We start from the raw sequence: 10,273 nt of genomic DNA on the forward strand, positions 1-10,273 counted from the left end.
GGTGGCTCTCGGCGACGTCACGGGCCCTCTGGACGGCCTATCGTTGATGCGTATAGCCCGCGCTTTGCAGTAGGGCGTCCTACTTGGACTTGTGAAGATCAGAGCCCGCGTTGAACGGTCACAGCCAGAGCATATGATTGAAGCAGCAAGAATATGAGTAAACCACTTTTTTGCGGTTACACTTCCCCCGTACTTCCTACGCACAATGAATATTTTGCATAATTCCTTCCAACTGAATTTCTCAAAAAAAAAAAAAAGTTGGAGTCCTCTCACGCTGTGAAGAGGAAAGTCCAGCGAAGCTGGCGCTCTGATGGGATTTCCTATGTTGGGGTTTAGCTATATTGGGGATTTGCTGTTGAATTTGGCTACAAAATGGTAAGCCGACGCCTTCACTACGTACTCGGGAAAGAGGTTTCGGTGCGGCTCCGAGTAGCACAATGGGGTATTTTTTAACACTTAGACGATGGCTATACACTGCCCGGCTCTGAAAGAACTGCCTCGGCGTCCATGAGCGACGGCATTGGTTGCGCGTTCCTCACAGCTTTTCTACGACGTTCCCAGAGAAGAGACCTTGACCAACAGGCGTATTCTGTAAGAGTCCAACTAGTGGACTGTCCACTTCGGCTGTCGCGATTGGCTCCAGCAGCAGGAGCGAGAAGAAGCCAGCCAGTCTCCTTCTCGCTCGTGCAGCGGGAGGCAATCGCCATAGCTGGAGTGGACAGTCCACTAGGTGGACTCTTACAGAATACCCCCCCCCCCCCCAAAGCTCTGTATATGTAGCGAGCGCAAACTCCTCTCACATCCCACTCCTCCGTTGACCTACGTTTTTCGTAGACAGGCGGGAAGGAGCCCGGAGAGAGCCTGCAGCACAGGCGGCCGTGGCCGGCAGGACTGCGCGCATGTGCCGCAGTCGGAGAGTGGAAACATACACGCCCAGTCATGCGTGGCAGCCGCCTATCTCTCCCCCACCATCGGGACGCCGCGCTTGCCCTCCTCGCCTTCCTTCTATTTATCAGCGGTCCTGTCAAGACGCACGCAGAGCAGCCGGAAGGGCGAGGGAAAGAGTGCGCTTCACCGGCCTAGCCTCGCTAGACTCCCAGCAGGGCTCAACTGAAGTCGGGTGCAGCTTCTAGCAGGCTTGGGGGATCGCTGCATAAAAGAAGGTCGACTGGCGCAAGAGAGGTAGCGGAGGCTAAGACTGCCGGGAGGGAGGAGGGGCCGCGCGCTCAGAAGGACGACGATGCTCGAGGCAATGCTGATGATGATAGCTTTTTCTACACGAGGACACGACCCTCGGGAACCTAGCCCTTAAGAGCTTAGCTGCAAAAAGTTTAAGGCAATGCGTAATGTATTGTACAATGGGTCTCAGGAGGACATGACTCCGTACTATCGGATTTAGTTTGCGCAGTCTGGGCTACGTCGCCTTATTTGATTGCCGAGATCGCTCTGCAATGTTTCGACAGCACCGGAAAACAGCTTTTGCGCAGTTGTAGAGGAATTGCACAAACCAATCACGTCGCCGAGCTGGTTGTACGATAAATCCTCCCAACATTCTTGCAACCAGCTTCAGGAATGTGCGTGCTGCAACACTACACTTTATGCGTGTAGGCTTTGTTTTCTTGTGTGTGTGTGCGCGCGTGCGCGTGTGTGCGCGTGAGAGTGCGCGTGCGAAGGTGAGTGCGCGCGTGAGTGCGCGTGTGTGCGCGTGTGTGCGCGTGAGTGCGCGTGAGTGCGCGTGATTACGCGTGAGTGCGCGTGTGTGCGCGTGTGTGCGCGTGTGTGCGCGCACTATGAATGACCTTATCATAAACTACTGTGTGCCACACTGGAAGCCTGTCTCTTGTAGTTAAAATACCCCACAGATATTGCCAATCCAAATCATTCACTACAGACAGCAAATCAGGTAAAAGCACGGCTGTCTATGTTTGCGCTGTAGTTGTGCCTGGAAATACATCTGTCGCACAGAGAGCGAGAGAGAATAAAGGGAGGAAAGAAAGACAAGGAGGTTAACCAGACGTAGTCCTGTTTGCAACCCTACACGTGTGGAGGGGGATGGGGGAGCGAAAGCACGCCACATTTCACAACGCCTTGGAACTGGTGTCACACGCCACTTTGTATTTGCTAGTAGTACAAGCTGACTAAGCAACCGCGCAGCCATCACATGCTACGCTCGCAGTGCCAGCGTAGCAGGGCTGGCATACTGTTCAGCAGCGAGCATACTGGAGCATACTGCAGTGGCATACTGCAACGAGCAGTGCTGGCATACTGCTCTCGGAAGCAAGTTGCCTAGACTATGGGTCATAAGTACGCAATGGTAATGGCCTATTTGGGTACTCAACATCATGCAGTAGGTCACATCTGCCTTTACTTCACAGCAAACTGCTGAATGTAACTATGCACGACAAGCTCCATCCTCCACTGGCTTTCCGTAGATGCAAAAATACCTGCGCTACGATATGCGACTTTCCTAGCCAGAACCGTGAGGAAAAAAAAAGTCACAGCGTATCTTATGTTATCCAGTTGAAGGCGAAAGCCCACGTGCCGATGCATTAAAGACGGACACATGACGTACTCATCCAAAAAATACGGAGTTTTACGTGCCAAAACCACGATCTGATTATGAAGCACGCCGTAGTGGAGGACAACGGAAATTTGGACCACCTGGGGTTCTTTAACGTGCACCTAAATCTAACTACACGGGTGTTTTCGCATTTCGCCCCCATCTAAATGTGGCCGCCTTGGTCGGGATTCGATCCCGCGACCTCGTGTTCAGCAGCTCAACACCATAGCCACTGAGCAACCACGGCGGTTTACACATCCCCGTTAAGATAATTCGCTTAGTCTACTTCGCTTAGGCATCCCTATTATTTCGCTTAGTGTACTTTGCTTATCATCCCGTCTTATTTGCTGAGTCATCGTCTTAATTCGCTTACTCGTCCTCTTAATTCGCATACTCATTATCTTATTTCTTTATTCTAATTCGCTTAGTCATCTCCTTAAATTGCTTAGTCATCAATAGTAGTTCTATTGCCTTTAACTCGCCCGTGCGAGCACGAACGGGCTGATATGGCCCATATGCTCTGGGAATGCCAACACCACGAGCAAGTAGCACCAAGAGGAAGGGAGAAGACAACAGCAGGACCCTCTGAAGCGGGGCGCCTCGCTGAGAGATGGCAAGCCGCCCTCCTCAGCGAGGAACCCGAGGACCAGGAGTGGGCCGTCCAGCGGGCCAGGGCCATTGCCGAGGATCTCGGAAGATTTTTCTCCGGAGATGAACCCCTGGCAGCCTAGCCCCGGGTACCAACAGCCATAACCGTTGGACAAATAACGTTTATTCCTATCCTATCCTTAACTCGCCCGAATCATCCGCTAATTTCGATTGGACGTCCTTCTTAATTCGCTTAGTCATCCACTTAATTCGCTTTATCATCCATCTTAAGTCTTGCTTGCTTACGCGGATGTTGAAAATAAAGATGTGGGGCACGAGGAGGGGGGAAGCACGGGAGAGAAAAGAAGTCAGAAGGGCAGCGAGCCCCTCGGATAGTAAAGACGTGTTGCTGAGCAACCGCCCCGTAGCTCTTGCAATATGCCGCCACAACGCGCATTCAGTGGAAGTTTGCAGAACGCACTCCCTGGTGGGGCGGAATGCCGTGACCGACGACTCCTTGTTTGTGTGATGCTCGACCACGGCAGCCAGCGCTCGTTCATCCACACCGATGTTGCAAATACATTGCAGTGTGTAGCACTGGGTACTGAAGCGTTGTCGTTGGTGACATTCGGGAATGCGAAGCCACGGCATCATTGGCGTTGTCGACGCGTTTCTCTGACACTTCGTGGACGATTCCGGGGCAGCACAGTCACATTAGAAGCTTTAGAAGTGCCTGAAGTGTGCACCGTTACGAGCCCACCACTGCACAGCAACGTGCTTCAACTGCTCTGGGATAGAAGGTATGATGCTACGAATATCTTCGATCCAGAAACGTGGCGCCCAGATGAAATTAGCATCTTAATTGGTTCAGACACCTACAGGAAAGTTGCTACCGGGAAGATTGATCGCCTAGACGAGCATCTCACAGCGGGGGAAACGTCCTTCGGGTGGACTGTGCAAGGAACAAGTCCGCACTTTCGCCTCTACAACACCTTGCGCCCTTCTCATGTCAGCAGACGTCTCTGCTCAGGAGTACGACGAAACAGCTATGTGGCATCTTGACACGATCGGTATTGAAAAGAGCATGCAGATAACATTGTCCTATTCAGCAACAATGGAAACGAATTACAACAAATGATTGAGGACCTTAATCGAGAAAGTGTAAGAATTGGGTTGAAGATGAATCTGCAGAAGACAAAGATAATGTTCAATAGCCTGGCAACGGAACAAGAATTCAGGATCCCCAGTCAGCCTCTAGAGTCTGTAAAGGAGTACGTTTATCTAGGTCAATTACTCACAGGAGACCCTGATCATGAGAAAGAAATTCACAGAAGAATAAAATTGGGTTGGTGTGCATACGGCAGGGATTGCCAAATTCTGACTGGGAGCATACCACTGTCATTGAAAAGAAAAGTGTACAATCGTTGCATTCTGCCGGTGCTAACATATGGGGCAGGAACTTGGAGGTTAACAAAGAAGCTCGAGAGCAAGTTAAGGACCGCACAAAGAGCGATGGAAAGAAAAATATTAGGTGTAACGTTAAGAGACTGGAAGAGAGCGGTGTGGTTCATAGAGCAAACGGGGATAGCCGATATTCTAGTTGACATTAGGAGGAAAAAATGGAGCTGGACAGGACATGTAATGCGTAAGATGGATAACCGGTGGACCAGTAGAGTTACAGAATGGATACTAATAGAAGGGAAGCGCAGTCGAGGACGGCAGAAAACTAGGTGGCGTGATGAGGTTAGGAAATTTGCAGGTGTAAATTACAATCAGCTAACGCAAGACAGTGGTAACTGGAGATAGCAGCGAGAGGCCTTCGTCATGCAGTAGACATAAATATAAGCTGATGATGATAATGATGATGATGACAACTAGATGTGGCGATCATAAAATATTGACGACACAGTGTCTGAAAACAAAACAGGCCGTATTTGCTTGCCTACATGAACTTCGCCTCCTACCAGCAGCCTCTTCTCTATGTCGCTCTCCGAGAACCGCTTCTCGTAAGCATAGTCGCGAGACGTTATCTCTCGATCTTTCTTTGAGATTGCACTAGCCCACGCTCCCAACAGTGCCGGGTCACTAGGAACCTTGAAGGTAATTACCACTTTCCTAGCAGCATGCATAGTGACTGCTGCAGTTCAGCATGGCACACTACCGTCTCATTCTCAAATGTCACGGATGGAAGGCGCTCGCCATTGTATCAACGTGGAAAGCGCGCGCGCAATTTCAGAAATCGGAGAACAAGAGAAACAGAAAGCCTGCAAACTGCTAAGAAAACCACGACAGTTTGCTTGTCGCCACACATCGCTCCCTAACTAATCCTAGCTTTGCCTCCTGAAGTCATCCACGCACACACGCACGCACGCACACCGCATGTGAGCCAGTAAACTCGTGGGGCCGGCATACGCCGTCTGCTCAGGAATACTGCTGGTAACCCGTTTAGAGGGTAGCGCGGGACAGTAGCGCACCCAGGATCTCTGCCAGGGGGGGGTTGACAGTTTGCCAATACCATCTAAACAGCACTAATTTCGATTTCTTCTCGGGAAATTGTCAAAAAATGCGCTTTTTGCGAGTGTGCAGACGATTTCGCGTCTTACATCTTAGTTGCAGCACTCAAATGCGTAAGGAAAGAAAAGGGGTTAAACAAAAGGGGGGGGGGGGGGGTTATGTCGGCCTCATGGGGGGGTTACAACCCCCGAATCCCCCCCCCCCCCCCCCGTCAGTGCGCCACTGGCGCGGGATGTAATTTGAGTAACACTTGGCAATTGCTGCTACTAAAATGTGCGTCACTTCTGTTTGTTAACGTTATTGACTGAAACCCGAGACATGTTAGAAAATATTGGACGATATCGCAACCTTTATGCGTCGCGCCCTTAGAAGACCACCTAAACGACCGGAACGTGCCTGCCGCGTCATCTGTGGTACTGCGGGGAAAACTGCAAGCCCTCTTCGGCAAACCGCGACGCTGTCGCATCCGGGCAGATTTGCTTCCTAAAACCCTTCCCCTTGGTTACAGCACCGGACTGATGTGCTGAGGGAACAGAGTTCGAAACCAACCGTAGGACCAACTTAAGTTGCTGTGTGGCAATGTGTGTCATTCTGCAACAAAACTCTTTTCTGCCGACATGGATCCCTGTAGATGCAGGACTGGTTTGTGTACCTCTCTTGAATGAAACTCTTTGACGTTGACTTCATTTAACCTCTGTGATGACAAATTTTACGACAATCCCTTACGTGCCACAACCACGATACGATTATGGGGCACGCCGTAGTGAGGGGCCCCAGAATAATTTTCACCACGTGGGATTCTTTGACGTTCACCCAATGCAAGGTACGAGCTTTTGGATTACGCGGTTATCGAAATGTGGCCGCCATGGCTGGGTTTGGAATTCGCGCCCTCGGGCTTAGCAGCACGGCACCGAAGCCATTACGCCACCATTGCAGGTTATCACAAAAATTGTCAACTGACAAAGTTACAAAGTTAACTTAATCGTACAGGTAGACAGACTTCGGATCCTCGGCTTACACTTACAAAGGACGGGGGGTGGAGGATACGCCATACAAAAGCTACAACACACGACCACGCAGATCTTGCGCATGATTCAACGAATTACCAGCAGGAAGAGGGGACTCAAGGAACAGGACCTTATCCGATTAGTGCAGGCTCTGATTGCGAGCCACATTGCGTACTCGGCACCATATTTCAATTTCAGGAACGCGGAAGTGGAGGTACTCGACCGGCTGATACGCAAGGCGTATAACCAAGCTCTAGGACTCCCACCCGGAACGGCTACTTTTCGCCTCGAGGAGACAGGGGTGTACAACAATGCACGGGAAATCATAGAGGCCCACCTGGTAAGCCAGAAGGAAAGACTACTACGCACAATAGCGGGACGCTGCGTCTTGGAGCGTTTTGGATATTCCGTACGGAAGACCAGCGCACCGACCAAAATTCCAACGCGAATACAGTAAACTATGCACGTCTCACCGATTCCCACGAACATGCACCCAAACTTCCACATCAGACGGAGACAAGCCCGAGCGCAAGCGCTCGCGATAAATTATGGAAACCACCCCGATGTCTTGTACGTAGACGCGGCCAGCACCGCAAGAAGCACCGCATTCGTCACCAGCGTAGTCGATAATCACGGGACCGAAATAAATGCGTCGTCGGTTTCCATAGTGAGCGCTGCGGAGGCAGAGGAACTAGCGATAGCGTTAGCCATCAGGACGAGACCGCACTGGGATTGCGTCATAGTTCTGACGGACTCTCAGACGGCATGCAGAAATTATTCCAGGGCCAAAATTTCCAGGGCCGCACAACGCATTCTGAATGGAGCGCACCAGCTGCCACCATACATACAAATCGTGTGTACACCGGGGCATGAGTCCTTACGCGGCAATCAGCAGGCACACGCCTAGGCCCGAGCGCATGCGCACCGGGAGCCGCGAGATGACCGCACCGAGCAGTTCCAACCAGAGCCCATACCATTAACCTACCCGCACATATTACAACACTATCGCCTTTCACGAAGAACACTACCCCCACCGCATAATGCTCTGACGCGAGAGGAAGCTGTAATATGGCGAAAACTCCAAACAAACACATATCCGCATTTGAGTCTTTACCACGCCATACACCTGCGCTGTGTTCCTATAAATGTCCACACTGCGATCAATGTGCAGCGCTTTACCACATGGTATGGGCTTGCACAAATACACCACAGCTCACACCCATAACACACCCCACCACACGGCAATGGGAGGCAGCGCTGTCCAGCTCCGACTCGACGGACCAGCTCAACCTGGTCAATCGAGCGAGAAGGGCAGCTAAGGCCGCTGGACTCCTGGACTGAGGGGACCACCCACCGCAGAGCGGAAGAGCTACCTACGCTCGCGTGCTCTTTCGATTAAAGTTTATTCTCTCGCTCTCATTACAGATGACACAAGTTGACATAGAGCAATGAATCACCTTAAGGCTCACAAACTGAAAGAAAAACGAGGTACCATGCAGAATACATTCAAAATATTGGAACGGTTAATGTCCTTGTGGTAAAATTCACAAAAGTTCACATTCAACGTCAGATGCTTGAGGAAAAGCTATTAAATGTATCCTGCTACTCAGAGATGGGTGACACGGATAAGCACTGAAGTCCACAGCACACACAAATATGTTGCTGCAAGTATACAATTTAAACTAAAATAGGAATTTATCTCGGGCAGCAGTTTCTAAGGCACGCAAAGCGGTACACATACAAATTGATGAAACAGATAAATAAGTAGCTTTTGCTACAAGACATCATTCGGACAGGTACAGAGAGGAATGCATTTGTCAATAAAGCTTCCGAAATGTTGCGCGTTGCAAGGCACGTTGAGAAATTTTGGCATCATCAACACCAAATTTGCTACAGTGAGTAACCAGGGCAATTGGTGAATTTCGCACGCCACAGATATTTCGCAACATGGGCTGAATTTACTTTGAAAATTATGAAAACACCCTTGCAAACACATACAGCTCCACTATTCTGTCGGTTACATATTCTATTTAGCATAAGTAAACTGAAAAAAATATCATGATGCTAACATGAATGATTTATGACTTCACACACCATTTGACTTGCACAGAATCACTAGGCTGCGAAGGAAGCCACAATCACAGAATAAACTTGAGTGGCATAATGTATTACACAAACTTTGAATAAAGAGGCTAATACGTGATTGGAAAATGAGAAATATCTCAAATTGTCAAGTGGGCACTGTTACTGTTACAAAGAAAACATAGATGTAGTAATTTGGCATGGCATAAGCCTCGTTAGGCATAAAAAATGAACAGTAGATCCTCACTACCTCACTGTGTAACCAAAATGCGCGATACAAAATACCAAACAGCGCAGGGTTGATGTGTAAGAACAATTAAAGAAGTAATGACACAATATCTTCGAGCCTTTATTTCTTCCTTTAAATGAAGTCCCGGTACCTCTAAACCACAAGAAAAAAATATACTGCCAAGCCTGAGAGCACCCTAAATGATTTATTATAATAGCTTTTCTACCGCTAGTTTCGGTTTCGTTTCTACTGTACGTGTACGCGCTTCTACACAGTACGTGGTCACGTCAAAGCACGTTATTGTGAAGTTTTGACATTCAATCCGGCTCACTTTGCCATCCACTATGCTGCTGAATCGGTTCTCGGAACGCGTAGCAACATACGAGGCGACCGAGCCAGTCAGAGCGAGTGTCAAAACACCACAATGTCTTGCTTAGACGTGACTCCATACCGTGTCCTGACGTCAAACAAAGTATCCTCCACGGAGGACACCGAAACTGGCTAAAGAAAAGTTACTATAATGAAATATTCAGAGCTCTCTGAGGCTTGTAGCAATATTTTCTATAGTTTAGAATCCTAGGTCATTCCCCTAAATAAAAAGAAATAGTTGAAAATATCATGTCAGAACCGTTTTAACGCCGATGAAGCAAAGAAAAATGACCTGACTAACACTAAAGTAACGAAACATGCTTGAGTTGCTCATAAAGTCTGTACAGAATTCTTTATCTGATACATTTTTAGAGCTTTTGCGTGGGTTTTTTTTTTTTTTTTTTTTCGTGTGAAAGGGGGAAAAGTTTAATACAAAGCTCTAAAGGCATTTTAGATTATAAAAATTTGATGCAGACAATGTGAGGCATTTTCAAGTATTTCTGTGCGACGCTCAGGCGCACGCCGCACCCCTGACTTAATATGTGCCTGGGAGAGAGAGAGAGCAGATTTTAATGAAGAGAAGGGAGGAGAGGTCGGCCTGGAGAGCGTGTCTCTAGCCTGCTACTCCTCACTGGGGTAAGGGGAAGTGGGAGATACAGAGAGAGGTAGGTGGCAGGTGATTATGATATCGTGTTAGCCAGCGCCACAAGGGTTGGTTCTGGTTGTAAAACATAAATACCCCAGAAAGTGAATGGGAAAACGGTTCCGCGGTAGCTCTATGGTGAGAGCATCGCACGCGTAATGCGAAGACGTGGGTTCGTTCCCCACCTGCGGACAGTTGTTTTTTTCATCCATTTTCATTTATTCATCATTTCTTTAATTCAATTAGTAAGTTCCAAGTAATTTCCCCTACGCTGTCCTTGG

The sequence above is a fragment of the Dermacentor silvarum genome, chromosome 7 (assembly GCF_013339745.2).
Source record: "Dermacentor silvarum isolate Dsil-2018 chromosome 7, BIME_Dsil_1.4, whole genome shotgun sequence".
In the NCBI taxonomy this organism is placed as follows: Eukaryota; Metazoa; Arthropoda; class Arachnida; order Ixodida; family Ixodidae; genus Dermacentor; species Dermacentor silvarum.